This window comes from Etheostoma cragini, chromosome 21 (assembly GCF_013103735.1).
Source record: "Etheostoma cragini isolate CJK2018 chromosome 21, CSU_Ecrag_1.0, whole genome shotgun sequence".
Classification (NCBI taxonomy): domain Eukaryota; kingdom Metazoa; phylum Chordata; class Actinopteri; order Perciformes; family Percidae; genus Etheostoma; species Etheostoma cragini.
The window spans coordinates 21,552,667-21,571,597 of NC_048427.1; the positions used below are offsets into that span (position 1 = coordinate 21,552,667).

Sequence of the window (18,931 nt, forward strand, 5' to 3'; positions counted from 1 at the left end):
CTGCAACCTTCAGTTCAGTTGGCCAGCGTTGCTGACTCACTGATGGGCTGCACCATTGGCCAGGCCGGGGTGAGTTTCAGCTGCATTAATGGCATGTGCAAAGCCTTTCTCCCCTCCTCTTTAGACTGACAAAAATCTATGAAATAAAACCACAGTAACGTTTTATTACTATACTACTTACAGCTTAACGCCAGAGAGTGGAAGGACAGCTTCAAGGGTCATGGCAGATGGAGGGTGCCGGGCCAGTGCTAGTCAGCTAAGGCTTGGACTCTGCAATAATCCAACTTTTTATATTAACAAAGGGTGGTTTGTAGTGACCAACCCACAGAGACACATGCATACTGACAGTGAAAGTGGTTGTAAAATGAACAAACATTATCATCCTAAACACACCATTTAATAAAACACAGTGACACACATAAAACTGCAGGTTTGACTGAAGAGGAATCTTCTTTGTAGGGATCACCCGATACTTGTTCTTTCAAGGCCAATACCGATTATTAGTAGTTAATGAAACCAATATTTGGACCTGATCCATTTACAGTGAAAATGAAAATCTTTCAAGTGCTCATATTCTGCTTATTGTCCTGTTCATAATTACATTTAGAGGTTATGTCAGAAGAACTTTACGTGGTTTTATAAAAAAAACAAAAAAAACACACCATATTTGTGTTGTACTGCACACTGTTGTAGCTCCTCTTTTCCCCCTGTGTGTTTAGCTCTCTGTTTAGCTACAGAGTGAGACATCTCACTTCAGTTCCATCTTTGTTTGGAGTCGCACATGCTCAGTACCTAGGTAAGGACTACTAGCCAGTCAGAAGCAGAGTATGAGGGCCCTGACAGTACCTAGGTAAGGACTACTAGCCAATCAGAAGCAGAGTATGAGGGTCCTGACAGTACCTAGGTAAGGACTACTAGCCAGTCAGAAGCAGAGTATGAGGGCCCTGACAGTACCTCGGTAAGGACTACTAGCCAGTCAGAAGCAGAGTATGAGGGCCCTGACAGTACCTAGTTAAGGACTACTAGCCAGTCAGAAGCAGAGTATGAGGGCCCTGACAGTACCTAGGTAAGGACTACTAGCCAGTCAGAAGCAGAGTATGAGGGCCCTGACAGTAACTAGGTAAGGACTACTAGCCAGTCAGAAGCAGAGTATGAGGGTCCTGACAGTACCTAGGTAAGGACTACTAGCCAGTCAGAAGCAGAGTATGAGGGCCCTGACAGTACCTAAACCTAAATTCAGGAAAAACAAGACAAAAACATCCTGGACTGAATTTTCCCTTTGCTATGAAAAATAACATTGTACATATCTCCACTGATGATTTTTTTAAAAAGTACAAGTAGTCAAGCTAGCAGGGCAGCCTCCAGTGATCACCTTACATACCCGAGAAGTCTCATCAAAGTCAATGATTATCTTTGTAGTAAAAGATATTGGTGTTGGCCAGCGATGATTGGGAGATCACTGCTGGCTCTCCTTCCAAAGATTGCTTTTCATCCCTCACTGACAGAACTTCCTCTTTAAACACTTTGAAACCAGGTCCCACTTCAGGGAGCAATCTGTGGCCCCAAATTAGTTTTAGTGGCTGAAAATCTGGCCAGCCGGCTCACGCTCGGTGGCTGTTTTTGATTGACAGCACGCTCCGAACGAGCAAAAGTGCACTAGCTCATAAGAACTGATGGTCAGGTTGAGAGGGAGGTAGCAGCTGACCTGCTAGCTAAGCACTGTGTGGAATAACCAAAACGACAGCATTAATAAGGTCCAGGAGAGAGCAGGGCCGGGGCCACTACTCATAAGCAGAAAAGAACTCAAGACACATTTCTCTGGCACATAATACTGAGAGATCTACATCTGTTGCTCTGCTGAATATGCAGGCGATGCAAGGAGAAGGACAGAGGTGTTGTGCTACTGTGTGTAAAAGCAGAAAGGAGCTGGCACTTTTCTTGCCCCCCCCCCCTCCGTTTGAACATCTCAGTAGCTATCCTCTGTGTCTTTTAGCCCAGGCACTGAAATAAGGACTAGCTCTTGGTATTGAGAAATTAACACATGCGACAAACACCTTGCAGCATTTTTTTAAAATACCACCAGAACTCAAATATGTTGAGGTCAGTGAATGACAAGACACCCTAACAAGACTCTCGGGTATCCTGAGGAACAATAGCACCTCCACATACACTGCAGTCAATTACAGTGATGTGAGATGTGGGGGCAGACAGAGGAAATGACAGTTAGGGAGACAGCTCTCTTAATCTCGTCCTTCTGTTGTGGCCGCTTTGAAACAAGTGGAGCTATTTGTCTGGCAGCGTGGTACAATATGCTGGAGGGAAGAGTAAGCATGCTTTTATCTAGGAAAGAGGCAGGAGAAGGGAATATGCAAGGAATGGAGCAGAGACAGAATATCTGAGTGGTAAAAAGTGAGCGAGCTAGACAAGAAAAGGGATTTTGAGAGCAGGTAAAATGGCAGGAGAAGAGAGAGAGGGTCCTTGCAGGCAGGTAGTGGAAGACAATGGGCTGTCGAGGCTGCTGTGATGTTGGCTTGGGCACGATAGCATACTCTTAATGCACAGCATCAATCAAGATGCTGCCCAGCGCACAGCATGGCAACTTTTATCGCCACTCATTAAAGTAAGTGCAAATATTTTATGCATCACTTGGAATGCAGGGACTTTTTCATGCTAATTTCCCTCTGTTAGATTCGTTATTCATCATCTTTGATCAACGGGGTCCTGCACACAAATAAAGTGCAGTGGAGTCTGATGAATCTGGAATGCACCGTGTGCTGAAGCATCACATCTTTGGATTGCTACTGCTGCTTAAGTTTATTTAGCAAGCTCAGGAGTTTTAGATATGTTTAATGAAACTGTGTAATGGATTACACCCTCCTCCACTTGTTTAACAGGACCTTTTGTTAGAGTCAAATTAAAGAAGTATAACACTAACTCCTTTTTGACAATGAAATATTTATCATCCTTTAAAGTAGAGGACAAACTGCGCCTTCTGACCTTGATGAACAGAACACTTAAACACTTTAAATCCACACCTTCACACCCACCTCTGCAGGTCCACCCAAAACTAATAAGATGACTTAAAACGCCGTGCCCTGCTCTGAATTATAATGAGCTTTGCCCCAAATATCCATCCCTGTGGACCATTTTGCCTCCCCCGCAAACGCCTTAGCAGATGTAAGGAGGTTGGCATGAGCAGATGAATTGTGTTTTGATTCGGGGCCCAGTCTTTGAATTTCAAGCTTCTGCACACTGGGGCTTTTCTTCTTCTTCTTCTTCTTCTTCTTCTTCTTCTTCTTCTTCTTCCTCTTCTTCTTCTTCTTCTTCTTCTTCTTCTTCACACTGCACACAAAGGGAATTTAATCCAATAGTTGTTTTTAATGGATTTTTATGTGACCAAACGTGAGCGGTGAATGCCCTTTCTGATTCCAGACATGGACGCAGCTCTGAGAGCTGTCAATCCACTCCTAAAAGTAATGTGTCAAGACCTTTTCTTTCAACCGTCCCTATATAAGATCCCTCTCACTCCTGACTACATTAATTAAACCAGTGCAGAGCCCGTTCCAAGCGTGCCTCTTTGGAATGGGGAGTTTGCTTAAGAAGATTTCTCCAGAACCACTGTACCCCAAATAACTTAGACAATGACCCCAAAGCACTTCATACGCAACCCAACTGACTTCTACTGAATCTGGACCGCTCTACTTCACTCTACTTCAGAGGAAAACATTGTGGAACATACTGCCAGAAGGCCCTTATTTTCAGCCAGTTGTCTGTCCCCCGACCTCTGGCTCTGTGTTGGCGTTCTAACCTCCGTCCCCGTCCTCTGTCTCTGACAGCTAGCTAGACTATCTGTCCAATCTGAGGACTATGGTTACCTGGTCCTCAGATCTCTGCAGGGTAAATCCAGAAAGCTAGCTAGACTATCTGTCCAATCTGAGGACTATGGTTACCTGGTCCTCAGATCTCTGCAGGGTAAATCCAGACAGCTAGCTAGACTATCTGTCCAATCTGAGGACTATGGTTACCTGGTCCTCAGATCTCTGCAGGGTAAATCCAGACAGCTAGCTAGACTATCTGTCCAATCTGAGGTTTCTGTAGACGACTAAAACTACTTCTGAACGTACACATGTTCCACCAAAACAACTTCCTTCCTGAGACTATTTAGCAGCGGCACCGTAGCTCCGTCTGGAGCTTAGCCCCGCCCAGGATGATTGTGATTGGTTTAAATAAATGCCAATAAACCAGAGCATGTTTTTCATCCATCCAGGAATGCTGTGTGGACTAGCCAACGCTGTCCAACTCTGCATATTATTTGCTTGTTTATAGAGGTATTAACGTGAGAAGTTATTAGTGATGAAAGTGAGTATATCCAACTTCTACAAATGTTGCTATGTTCCTGTAGGCGTTCCATGCGTGCTTGTCAGCTCCAGGAAAGTGAAGAAAAGTTTGGTTAGTGCTGTATATTCACCAATCATGGAGCATTGGTGGCAGGAAAAAGTCAGAGCTGGTGAACTGCAGTTAGCCCACTACGGATGTATCCACCCACCCCCGCTGCTGTACACAGCCTTACATCATCGTACTGCGTGTGACGTCTTTTGTACATGCAGGATTGGTTTAAAAGACGCACTTACACACACATACACTGTTATAGTTTGATTACACGTGGCGGTACGTCTAACCTGCTAATGAGCCTCAATCGCTCCCGACCGGCCGACGATCCAACATAGCAAGGTTAAGGAGGGTTAAAATAGTTAGAGCTCTACAGCAAGGTGCTGCGCCGCCTGGGTTATCTAGTCTGTAGCAAGAGAAGCAGCAGAAATAGCTGGCCCGAGCTGTTTGTCGTACTGAAAGGCATGACATTGGGTGTTGACCAGCCATGTCCTTCACGGAGTTGCTCTGAGTGATAAAACAGACGTTCTAAATAGGGTGTTTTGAGGATACTTCTCCTAGTGTTCCAGAAAGACCTGGTATCAGACTGATCTTGGCTTTGCCGGGCTGACCTCACACTGCTTTATACCCACCTCCCTGCAAGGCAAACTCCCGCTCTCATCTGTAATCTATTATTCATAACGAAGAGACAGAGACTGGGAAAGGCAGATAACTTGGTCGCTTTTCCTCCATCCACCCCCACCCCCATATTATTATTATCCAGAGGCCATTGTGTGGGAAAACAAATGGAATGATTTCCTTTTGTTGTATATGGGTGGGGGGATTTTGTATTTTGTGCAGAATTTAAATGTAGACTTACTATTCAGAGCACACAGCTATGACTGCCAGTTGCATTGTGCAAATAATGATGCATGGGAGGGATCAAATTAAAATGCATCAACTCTGGGTTGGGACCCATCTCCAAATCTATTTCTAGCAGATGAAAAATTGAAAAGGCAAAGGGGAGCGTGTGTATGCTGTTAATTTGTCAGACTTTCTTGTTTTTTGATCAATTCTGGCCAAATGTTAGTGAGTCTGTTGGAGCGGAGGTAGTGTTTTTAATGTCAACTCCATCTCTTAAGAAATGCACATTTTAAACACTTCATTGAATCTGTCTAGATTTAAGGGCCCGCCACACCAAAAACCATAACTACAACCATAACTAGAACGATGTGAGCAGCCCACTGCAGCACGATAGCGATCCGCAAACAGCGATGTCATCACCACGCTCCAGCCGATCATAATTCATCACAGCAGACGTCGCAACGTTCAATTACAGGAATGTCTGGACTTATATGCTACATATTTGTGAATTCAGGTATGTTTTATGAACCAAAAATGTCTCCCAGTGGTCCCTGTGACAACAGTCTCTTTTTTCCGCCACGTCTCTTCGCCATGTCTCTCTCTCTCTCTCTGCCCTATCTCTATCTCTCTCTCTCTCTCTCTGCCATGTTTCTCACCACCGCGTGTCTCTCCCCCGTGTCTCTCTGCCGTGTCTTTCTCTGTCTCTGCCTCTGCCGTGTCTCTCTTCACCGTGTCTCTCCCCTGTGTCTCTCTCCACCGCGTGTCTCTCCCCCGTGTCTCTCTGCCGTGTCTCTCTCCCTCTGCCGTGTCTCTCTCTCTTTCTGCCGTGTCCCTCTCCGCCACAGAGTCACATTGTAATTCGGATTCTGATTGGCTGTCAATGTTTCTGACGTTCATCCAATCTCTTTAAACGGGATCCCGACGATGTCGTCGTTATAGTTGTGATGTGGACTCCACCCAACCCTAACCCACTGCAGTTACAAGGATTTTGAAGACTATAGATTTATAGTTATCATTCTTGGTGTGGACGCCCCCTTACCCTTACCTAAACCCTCAGCACTACTTGCCCTAAACACAACCCTTACCCTTCATTGCAGTGTTGTAGCCAAGACCACCTAAACCAAGACCAAGTCATTCCTAGACCAGAGTGTATCGAGACCAGGACAAGAACAATCCCTTTGGGTGAGGGGTGAAGGGATTTCAGAGGCAGATGGATAACTTACACTTAGCTAATCTTTCCTGATGCTTCCTCACTCTTTATGTTTCGGTTAGCGTTACATTGCAGAATTTACACACTGCTTTGTGTTTTCTTAGAGATGTTGTTTGCAAAAAAACTCTTTTATCTAAATGTAATGCTGTTAGCGAGGATTTGGCTGACGTCTCCCAGACAGCCAGAGGTTCTTCTCCTGTCCTCTCACATTTTAAGCTAGAAAGGAGTCAAGTCATTGGTTGAATTTGAAGCAGAAGTTTTACATCCAATCACAGTAACGGTGTTAACACATGAGTCAGATGATACACACGCACATTAGTGATATCCCTATAGTTGTGGTCCCGAGTCCCAAAATCCCAAGTCCTCTTCATCTGAGTCTGAGTAAAAATGAGAATGATTCCTAGACAAGACCTTCAAAAATGGGTCTTAAGACCAAGATCGGTCTTGAGTACTACAACACTGCTTAATTGTACTATTTTACTTGGTAATACAAGTACACATCCAGCTATTCCACATGCAAAAACAAAGGCACCCGCCTACCAGTGCAAAGACTTCCAACCATTTGGAGCAGCCCTGCCCCTGTAGAGAATGATAAATGTCTCCTGTGGTTGTAATAATCAGGAATCATTATCAATTTACAGTGGGTAATTCTTTACTGAGCACCTAAACAATTTGCTAATTTCACATTCACAGATGATAAAACATTATGAGACAGCCTTAGTTTGTGGCTCTCAGTAAATGAGTGCTGTGATAACTCAATTCGCTTAGCCGGTACGACCAAACCTTTAAACAGTAACTCTGCCAATTTATTCAACAGCAATCTGAGTCTCTGGGCCTCTTCAGAAAGCAGGCGGTGTTCTCCTGGCTGGAGGGACGAGGGATCAACACCTTGCCACGCTTGGCATTACGCTCCATTTGAAATGATCACACGAGACGTGAGAGACTGGACATGCGGAGAGCAGCTCCGCCGGGCTGTTGCTGAGCTACTCCATGAGCCGGTGGTTGAAGAGACAAATCCTGGCCATGTCCACATGCCACCATCCCCCTACCGCACATAACGCTGCAGTGTTCCCGGCCCCCTCCAGCCACAGGACCAAATTGTTCATGTTGTCACCGGTGCAGGTCGGGGGGGGCGCCTGAGTTATCGCTGATAGAGGCTAAAGGTATTAAATCTACTCGCCCACGCTGTGAGTTATAGACAGGGGGAGGGTCTGAGGAATTATAATTGAAAGGCCCCTTCAATAGTGCTAAATAATGAAGTTTCCCTCGGGGCATTAGCGGTTGGGGTAGGGAGTGTGTCTGTGAGGGGAGATGTTCTCACATAGCCAGCCGGTTAACCACCCCGCTGAGTGAGCCATGGCGGGAATATAATTCAGGTGTGAAAACACAGGAGGGGGAGGCACTCACACACTGCTTCATCATCAGTCAAGCAGAACAAGTCTGACGTAGCTGTGGTGTTACTGTTCGCCGACGCGTTCCAGACATAACCATTTCAGTTATGAGTAAGTAAACACATTAAAGGACCATCCAGTGCTTTTGCATGTGATCACCCATGTTCTACAAATTATGTATATTTTCCAAACATTGTTAGCTGTAGATGGATGACATATACAGTATGATCAAAATTAGAATGAATTCCTTCCAACAGTTCGAGGCAACAATAATTTTCAGAATACTGCAGACTCTATAGGAATGAAAGGATGTCCATTGCTCTCCACTGATTATCTGAGCCGACTAGAGGTTTCTACCTAAAAGGAGTGTTTCCTCGCCACTGTCACACTAAATGCTTGCTGTTTGGGGAATTATTGGAATTGTTGGGTCCTTGTAAATTATAGAGTGGTCTAGACCTACTTTACCTGTAAATTATAGAGCAGTTTAGACCTACTCTATCTATAAATTATAGAGGGGTCTAGACCTGCTCTATCTATAAATTATAGAGTGGTCTAGACCTGCTCTGTCTGTAAAGTGTCTTGAGATAACTATTTGATACTATAAATAAAGTTGAATTGAATAGAGGGCTACTGCTCGGACTGCTTGGTGTTCAGTTAGTGTATAAGTGTGTGTAGGGGTGGGGGTTGAATAGAAGTGTTTTCCCAATAATTGCAAGAGATTTCATTCTTGAACAAAGTAGCTATTATAAGAAACAGTGTGTCGTGTTTTGTAAGATATGTGTCGGAGGATTGCAAACATGTGCTAAGCTCAAAAAAAGAGAGCATCATTTGTCGATCCACAAGGTAAATGTAATTGGTGTATTTTTCAGTTGCACTGCAGGTTTTACAGACTTTTTATGTAACTGCTGTCAAACCCTTAATCTTATCAGACGTGGGCACCTTAGATTTGTTAAATTCAAACATCATAACCGGCTGCTATCTGATGTTTGATGAAAAGGTAAATATATCTAACTGTAGCCTGTATGTAGTGCACTGGTAGTTCACTGCTTTCTGGCAGAGGAGGAACTTTTCTTCCCCAGACTGCACATGGCTTCCATGCGAGTCACATGTCACTGCCTATAGTATGCACATAGTAATTGGCACACCCTTGAAGCACTTTGAAATGAGGCAAAATTAACAGCATGCTGCCGCTTCTGACAGATATGAGCTTTTCAGTCCTCTTCCCAACTGAGTGGAGGAGTTTTCTGTGTCTTAATTACCTCACATTTGGCACAGTGCACTGCAGAGCTAGCGGGAGCTGCCGGGAGTTAGGGACTCAGCTGAGACACTCAGACAGCGGTTGGTGACAGAAGCCAGGGGAGAATGCAGTGGAGAAAAGGCTCCCGGCGAGCACGCCTGGGATGACAGGAGCGGTGGTGGAGGGGGCCCGAGATCCCCTAGGAGAAGCACAAGAAAGAGGAATAGCTAGCTCAAGGGAGAATTCCCCTCAGGCACAAATGGCAAAATTGAAACATCCATATGTTTCCCCCATCAAAAACAGAAGATTCTCAGTGTGTCGGTGCTCTCAGTCTCTTTGCCTTTGGAGAAGTTGTTGGGTACTGGCGGGTGTGTTTTATTATACGCCAACCCCCCCGAGAATGCTGACAGTATTAGAGGCAAGACTGGGCTGTTTCAGAAGCTCTAGACTGGGACTACAGTGGCCAGTTTGTGGACCATATATGTATATATAGATGTATGTATGTATGTGACTCAGTACGTGACTCGGTATGTGACTTCATATGTAGCTCTGTACGTGAGTCAGTAGCACAAAGCAAAAGTTAACATTGCGTCTCCTACAGCAACACCAGCTTTTAGTTAGTAGCCAACTGGCGCCAAAGGACAGTTTCCAATGCACATGACCTTTTTTGAGTGAATGAAAACTCTATATCTGTGTATAGCATGCAGCAATGGCTCTAGTGATTCACAACCTATTTTTTGCCAGCGCCTCCCTATCCACAGTCCAGGTCCCTTACCGCCCCCATCAATTAAAAATTAGGCTAATGTCTTCCTAGAACTTTAATGTTGATTATAACTCAGTGTATATCATTAAAAAACATGTCATTGAATGCCAAATTACAGATTTGATTAAACTGGACAGCTGGAGTATCATTATCATTAGGGTGCGAAAAAAGCATGTGAATAGAAATTATATCTATGAGTGTTAAACAGATGCAACAGTTTGAAATATGACATTCAAACTTTAATTAGGTCTCGTTTTTGATCTTAAACATCAGCCAATCAGAGAGGGGTAATTTGGCGCCGGGGCCAAACGATAAGCGTTCTTATGAATTGTTCCGAGGGAAACAGCCTACCAAGGGAAAAGCCTGAGGCCGCTGCAAATAGCAGAAGGTGTGTAGGCTATCCACTTTGAAATGAAACATCGGATTTTTATTCCACAAGATTCAAAGATATTGAGATTTTCAAAAAGTGTTTTGTAGGAAAACAAAGTTAACATAATTCTAACTTAAATAAGAGGTTTCTAATAATAACAATAGTAACACGGGCTGGTCAACATGTCTCAGAGGAAGAAAGCTAAACCGAGTTTGGCTGAAAACATTTCTTGTACTTTTGGCATCCCGCTATTCTAAACTTGGTATACGCCACTCTGGAGATTAACGTCAAATTAAATAACCCAGTTGTGTGTAGGGAAACCGTGGCTAGCAGAGCAGAGTAGGCTAAGGACAGCAATTATCCATAAATGATCTAACATAGAGCAAGGAGGGCCGACTGCTCACCCCTGACCTGTAGACAAAGCCTCTTGCTGTGAAAAGAAAAGTGAGACGGACGCCACAATCTCTTGGCTGAGTCCCCCTCTCTCTCTCTGTTTAAAGCCCTGTTGCTCATGGTTTGCAATGCTTCTCTTGCAAAAGTATGGTAGTTTTGTACTTTGACTTATCAAAATAATAGGTAGACCTCAACTCAGTCCTTTCTACTGACCCAAGGTGTCGGTGGGTACACCATGCACGGAGACAGCAGCAACATGACACTGATGTGAGATCTTGTGATGCTGCAAAACATACGTTGTGCACATAAACAACGGGGCTGGTGGTGGATGTAAACACGGTATCTTCATCGTGTCTGCTGAGTGGCTTCGTACTTCTCCCTTGATACACAGCCTGCTGAGGCTTTATGTTGGAGCCTACCATGTATCCTTACTGTTGGTTTTCAACCACACAGAGTAGCTCTCCAGTTCAATTGTGCTCCCTTCCCTAAACTGCCTCTATTCCCTTGATGTAGCATTGATCTGTCTACTCAGAGCATTGTCTGTGCCGGCCTGATCAGCGCCATCAATATTGCATCAGGTTCAGTCTAAACAGCTCAGAACTCTTTCGCAGTCCATCTCCGGAGAGGTAATAAAATTCATGGCTGTCTTCATTCCCCCGGCGGGGAGAGTCGCTGGCGGCTGATCTCACCCCACAGCTTTATTTTGTACACCAGAGGACAGAATAATTCCGAAGCTCTTGTGCCAAGACGGGAGGTTAAGAAATTATACTCTTGGGTTGTACAAAAAGTGACTTTTACATTATTAATCGCCTCAAGCATTAATTAGTACTCCCAGTATTAAGTGTTTGGTCCTTTCCTCAGCTGTTCCGAGAAAATTAAATGTTTACAGGGAGTGAGTCAATATTTGCTCGCTGGAAGTTAGATTGAATTATCTCAAGAGTGAGCCTGAGTGCTGGAACCCACCTGAGCAGCGCAGGGAGTTGATCCCGTCCGGCTCCGTCGTCCGGAACACAGTTGGACCAGATTTTGGCCCAAACTCCATCTGACTTTTCATTGTTCCCCTCTCCATCCTTCTCTTGATAATGGTGCTTTATCTGGCACACACAGCAATCTAGTGAAGCATGACGATATTAAATTAAACCGGGAGGAATCAGCCATGCAGCTGCCACAATGCCCTCTGGGAAATATAGTAAAAAATGGAAAGTGTTTCAGAGGATGATATCTACGGAGTTGGCAGCACATTGACTTCAAGCCTTTGAGATGGCTGATTCTGCAAACCCTGCTGGCTCTGTGCTTGGGCTGCTGACGTTAAACCATCTTGCTTTTGATGAACACATTATATCAAACGACTACTCATACTGCTTTAACATAGTAACATAGGTACATTTAACCATTCACACACACTCACACACTGTGGCCGAGGCTGCTCATCAGATACACACTCACACACATTTACACTAGATGACGCAGCATCTTGGGGTTCAGTGTCTTGACCAAGGACACTTCGACACTTCAACGCCCGACTCTACCACTGAGTTGAGCCCCCAGAACAGAGGGACCCACCAAGTCCACGGCCTACTTCTCAGGGCGTTGGGGCTAGCTGGCTAACTAACCCGGCGCTGCCACCTTGCACTCTATTTTAAGAACATTAATTGAGGAAATGTCCTTTTCCAATTCCCATCCATTTAAAAGGTCACACATTTGCGTGTTAAAACATCTAATGCAGGGGTCTTCAATGTTTTTTGAAACAAGGACCCCTTATTATTGAAATAATAATTGTTGGCATGATTTTATAAATCATGTTTTATTAGTTAACAAGTGGCACACACAGTATCTACCTAAAGGCCAGTAACCCTATCATGGGGGGAGGATTTATATTTGACAAAAATATGTTAGATTAATGTTAAGACATGAATCTAACATATTTTAGATCCAATAAATCCGAGGCCGCCCTGCAGTTATTCGGAGGACTCCCTAGGGGTCCTGGTCCCCCTGTTGAAGATCTCTGATCTCTAAAGAGTATATTTATGTTACAAAAAAAATGGTTTTGTGTAAGTGTTTGTTTAAGTACAGTAAATCCCCTAATCATTTAATAGGGCATCACTAATGTACTCTAATTTGTTTTAAATGAATTTGACTATGCAGTTTAACTAGAGCAGATGCAAATCGACTTCTATTTAACACAATCATGTCCATACACCGCCCAACAATTGTGATACACAAAACAAATAGCTGCCGTATCCGAATGAGCACAATTTAGTGATGGTTTCTTAATGCAGCAGTTTGCTAAATGCTATTAAATTGAGGGTATTTTGTTAATTAGCCCCATTGGTACCATTTATAATGAGTTGCCCTTTCCAATGGGTTTACAAGCTGGAAATAATAACTGTCGTCTGACTGACATGTTAAATGTAGTAACATGTAGTAGTTATGTAGTATCAGTGAAACTAGTGAACAAACTGCACTAATCTGCACCTCTCCGCATACAGTAGAAGAATATTGTGTGTATGTGTGTGTGTGTATGTTTGCATTTTCTGCCCTTGGCTGGACAATAAAGTTGTGATGCACGGAAGTACGTAACATCATCACTTTCCAACTGTCGAAAAATACATAAAAGAAAAAGAGCAGTCAGAAGTGTGAAAGCAGTTAGGATTTGAAAAGACCAAAGGTAACATTGTTTGCTACTGTTAAAGCCTCCGGAGAGACTCCCTTCTTCTGGATGATTAAACGCTGCTCAGGGTGAAGGTGGGACAGAACTTTGACAGCAATTTATTAGGTCACAAATCTTTATCTACCAATAAAAATGATAAAGGTGTCATTTGTCCTGCCATATCAGGTGCAGCAGAGCTAACAGGACACTCAGGAAGATGTCAATCAATCACAGTCTGTAGAAGAGGTCCAATCAGCCAGGGGGACTAAGAACACCTTCCCTGTTGTTCAGAGCCTAGTAGGAAGCCACCGGGCAGCGTGGCAGGGAGGTAGCCGAGGCACCATCAGTGTTCATTCACACTCATTTCATTTTAATTAATGTAATTTCAAGATAATGTTTTGGGCATTTTAGACGTTTATTGACTTGACAGCTGAAGAAGTAAAAGGATAGAGGGGGGACTGACATGCAAGGGGCCGCAGGTCGGAGTCGAGCCCGGGCCCGCTGCGTCGAGGAGTTAACCTCTATATGTGGGCACCTGCTCCACCAACTGAGCAATCCCGGCGCACAATTTAATGTAATTTAATTTCTACTTTTTATTCTCATGCTCAAATGGAGAGATGTCAGAGTGGGGGGGGGGGGCTGCTAGTGCTGGACCAGAGCCCAGAGCAGATGGAGGGTACGGTGCCCTGCTCAGGAGAACCTTGTCCACCTCTCCAGCTACCAAGCCACAATTTGTACTTTGGTCTGTACGGGGACCAGCGTCCCTCCGGATCCCAATCCAACTCCCTACAGACTGAGCTACTGCCACCCCCAAAACGTTTCCTGACCGGGACTCGATCCTGCGGCGCGGCAGTGATCAGCAGGGATTAGTATTAGTGCAAATCTGTGTCCATGGTCGTCACCTCCGTTTAAGGGTCAAGCTAGCAGTTTGTCAGTTGCTCTGTGTCTTTCTCTTTCTCTCTCTCTTTCTCTCTCTCTCTCTCTCTCTCTCTCATTGCGTGCAGAGGCTATGCAAGGTCAGCTCAGACATATTCCTCCCAAAATACATTGAACAGTTAACACAATGACATCCAGGAGGACAGAATGTGAGTTATATTTCTAAAAGTCTTCTTTCAAAAATAGCTGCTGTCTGTCCTTCATGACTTTCTTCCCCTGGCAGGCTGATTGATAAGGATGCACATAATCCATTATTTTGGCCTATTGATTGAGCCCAGCTATCAAAGATCAGTGTTGCGGCAGAGGTAACCGGACCCTCCTATAAGACATCTCCGCCGCACAGGCGCTAGCAAAGGTGTCAGCCGGCGGCCCACTAATCACCCTGTGCTGTGAGTAATGGCTATGAAAGCAATCACAGGGGAAATGCATCATCTCTGAAGACTCTCAATCTATCAACCTGACTTGCTCTCATTTGACTGAAATGCATGCCAACGTGAAATATGACGCTTTGTCAAAGGCAGAGAGAGCACGTTGGCTCCGGAGCTGCAGAATGTAATAATTAAACAAACCCATAAAGACCCATTGTATTTCATCCATGGACACGTACATGTTGCACATTTCGGAGCTGTTTCCTGGGTAAACATTTCATGCTCAGCTCTAGTACATAATTACAACGCTTCACCAGTTTATACAGAGCTACAATACACTAACAGTCATTTAACACTTCAGTCACCTTTCAATTTCTTTCCCCACATGATATCAAAGTGAAATGGTGGGAAGAAGAAAGCCATGCCTTGGTTGCACACCATCAAAAAACTATTTGTCCGAGAGTTTGATGTGTTTGGCCCAAACAAAAGCCTCAAGCGGGCGTCCTCTGCTAACCCACGCTTTTGACAGTTTGCATTATGAAGGAGAGCACGAGACAATCTCTGGTTTTCTTTACACATCTGGGATATTTGAAGTTGTTTGTGTTGCAGTTTTTGCTTTGCATATGTCATTTCACACAGTGGGGAACATTTCCTCTCCAACCACAGGAATCCTCAGTCCCATCACCTTGCAACCTGCAGACTGGCCTCTTCTCCAGAGTGCCTCTCCATTATGCTGCATGATGATAATCTCAACAGGCGCCCACAAATATTTGCACCAGGAGCCCTGGATTTGCTAATTCAGGAGTACACTCAAGCTAGACGACAGCACAGAGTTGGAGTGAAAACCGTAGAGGACACAGACAGACGTCCTTCCAAGAAGCCCTAATGTTCCAATTTAGCAAAGCAAAAAGGACCAACAATGTAAAATGGGGTCCTTCACCCCATAACAAATTCATATGATGATTTATGCTTTTGTACATCTAACAAATGCAATATTTGTCAGTTTGAAACAAATTGCCAGTGCATCTCTGGAAATGAGTTCTATAGATTTTCCTCTCTGCTCATTCTGGCTTTCTCTCAGCCAGGTTATTACTTAATTAGATGAGAGGGAAGGCTGTGTCAGATATCTCCCCGGCCTCCGACTGGGCCCCCCGCCCCGCCTCCGTCGCTCACACAGAATACTGATCGCTCCAGACACTTGGCACACCAATTACCTGACATCAAAACGGAAAAAAGACATGAATACTTTGCCATAAAACCGGTTTCTACCTTTTTTCCTTCTTTCTGTTCGGGGAGTCATAGTTTTTCAAGAGTAGATGGAATTTAAATAGTTTAAGTTTTACTCCTCATTAGAGAATACAGCAAAATTGATTTGAATTGAAATCAGTCTAATTAAAAAAAAATATTATAGCATGCAACGGGGATTTAATGTGCATGATGATGTAAAGATTATTTTTGAACACAGTGTGCTCGATGAGATTCTTTTCACAGGAAAGTGTTTAACATTATCATCCAAATCTGTGATTTCTGTATTCATAAAAATAAAAATAAATAATGCAGAAACTACAGTATCACTCCAGTTGGATGTTTGGATATCAGGCCACCATCTCCGACCTCATCTGACCACAGAAGCTTTTTCTAGCTGACTTCACAGTCTGTCACGTGTCTTCTGATGAAATGAACACTACCGGTCAAAAGTTTGGGCTCACCTACAAATTTCCATTGCACTATATTATAGACAGAATACCAGCTGCATGGTTTTCAGATTACATTGTGTGCTTACATTCTACAGTCTGGGTTCTCTAATGTTTTCTCAGTTAGTTTTTAAAATGATATTAGTTTATGGAACAGAATGAGCCTTTAGAACATTGGAGGAATGGTTGCTGATGATGTAGATATTGCTTCAAAGATCAGCCCAGATTTCTACGATTTCAGTCGCCCCCCGTCGTGTGAATGGAAGCATCTTGGCACGCTGAACAGCAAACTCAAAGAATACACCACACACTGGCGTCTGGTTAGCTCTCCAGGGGCCGGTTTCAGGAGTCCAACCCTGATCTCTGAGTTGATGCACCCTGAGATGGGAAAGCAAGAGTTTTTGGTTCCATGACAGCTGATTTGAGTTGTTTTAATCACCTCGGAGTAGGTTCCACCACTATAAAAAGGCAGAATGAATGAATATATATTTAGTTTGTATTTAATTTATCACATATATTTGTAAATATTAAGATCACTTTGTAGAGATCTACTTTCACTCTGACATTTTATGGCCTTCTTGGTTAATAGTGACCATCAAGAGTCTACGGTCATGCTAGCAGCTCTATGATGCTTTACTGAGGCACAGCTGTTCTTTGGCTAAATGCTAACATCAGCATGCTAACTTGTTGATGTTTACGAGGTATCATCAGGAGTCGTCACCTGGGTATCATGGGTATCTATGCAACATTTCATTGCAGTCCATCTCATAGTTATTTCAGTCTGGACTAAAGAGAAAGGATTTACTTCCCTGTGAGATCCAATCATGATGAACTATTACCATGCCTACATGTGGTGCCACAAACCTCATCCTAAGTTGCAGCCCACTGAGCTCCCTTCAGTCTGATCTGGCAGACCACCATTTAATCAAATTGCTGTGATCAGTGCAGCCGATGTGACTATTGGCACTATTCTCAAATGTTAATCAAGCCATGTTCAACGGTGAACTACTCTCGACAGGAAGTCCGCAGCTTGTGCTGCTCACTAAATCTCAATGACTTCATTAACTCATTATGAGTCACAGCGCGCCGTGCCAACAGCAATTAAAACACGACAGAAGCGAGCGGTGTCCTTGGGCCACTGTTCTGCTCGCTACACTGATACGCTTGACTAGATTTAGGAGAATGATTGACATATCAATAAAGCGCAGAGGTGGATTAAATGGACTCAATCAATATTCACATTTGTCTCACTTGCAACTGAAGCCAATTGTGCACACCTTGTCAAGTGCTGTCAGCTTTTGTGCTTCAGGCTGTGTGAGTGCTGCTGTTGCAGCCCCATGTCCTGTCTCTCACGTCCAGGAATATGACCTGCCTCCGACCATTTTTATTTGAATTTGTGATGCATCAAAAACTTTCCTTTTTAACTGATGTTAAAAACAATCCCTAAAGGCTAATCAAATGGAAGTCGGTGAAAAAGATCCTAGAATGCATAAATGGTCACCAAGATTTCTCACTGTACAGAAAATATTCATCCAACCTTTTGCCTTTTAATTAGTTATTCAACCGGAAGGACAGAGGAGAAGGAAAAATCGTAACTTTCAATGAATATGTCAGGGTTTTAATTTAAGTCTCTCCTCTGTCTTTTGTAGAAACACATTTCTATTCATGAAGCCAATCCTCCGTAGTCATGACACTGCATACTTATGTGTCTTTTGTAAAACTCCAGCAATATTCTAATTAAATTGCTGTGGGTTTCTGTCCCCTATGCAGACTTAAAGAAGACTTTATCTTAGCAAATGACTGGCAGTTGATTATGAAAACCCACCATTTCTTCTTTTTTTCCTCCTGCGTGAAGGCAGTCCACCCACACCTTCTGCTTTTGTGCACACTATTGTTATGGCTCCATTGTTAATGAGTTTAGAATTAACTGGCTGTAATGACTGGAGCCCCTGCTGAGCATGATTATGCTGTTGAATGGGGCGCTGGAGGAGTAATGTATGGATGGATGTGCACACTGTGTGCAGGTATCTGTGTCAAGCGCTGGCAGGACTGGGAGGGTCGTTTTCATGTAAGGTCATGCCTCGATGCTCGGTGTTGCTGTTCAACCTGACATCAGGTGTCATCCTGTGGCCATTCATCTACTCTAGGGGATTGGTTTTTCTTATTGGTTTTTGATATCGGGCAGACATCAAGTGGTCAAGCTGTGGCTTCAGTCAGCTGGAGGCCTCAGGCTTAAACTCATCCATTACACATTTCCTTAGCATTAAAACACAGACTTCTTACAGACTATTGTTTTAATGCAACCAAACTCATGTAATGCTTACCGTACCATACTCAATATAGTGTTTCTATTCACACATCTCTCTGTTTCTGCCACGAGACACCTGAAAGAGCAGAGAAGATGGTGATTGGATTTAAATGCTGCCAGGCAACCACTAATGTCTGCGCTATGCTGAGCCGTCAGTCACAACACTATTTTATGATTGTGAAGTCAAAATAAACAGAAACACTCCAAAATGTTACCTCTTTTTTCTGACAGTTAAAACGAGTGATAACAGAGAGCGTTAGAGGCTACAGGAAGTTGTCTCTTTATATAAAACTGCCAAAGACCCCCAATGAAAGACTTACATTTCTTCATTGGTCTTTTTATGATACACATAAGGGGAAAAAGGGAAGGTTGATTTCAA

The 18,931-nt window shown here is 43.7% G+C and overlaps 1 protein-coding gene and 1 long non-coding RNA gene across 7 annotated transcripts in view; one reads left to right on the forward strand and one right to left on the reverse strand.

Annotated features, from left to right (window-relative positions):
* The window catches only part of LOC117936967, a 20,887-nt gene extending 7,410 nt beyond the window's left edge, over window positions 1-13,477 (reverse strand). Inside the window, exon 1 of the long non-coding RNA XR_004655064.1 lies at window positions 13,360-13,477. This is a non-coding gene — a long non-coding RNA (uncharacterized LOC117936967). The remainder of the gene's footprint in view (window positions 1-13,359) is intronic.
* The window catches only part of LOC117936966 (protein shisa-6-like), a 61,149-nt gene that overhangs the window by 16,325 nt on the left and 25,893 nt on the right, over window positions 1-18,931 (forward strand). The window lies entirely within an intron of this gene.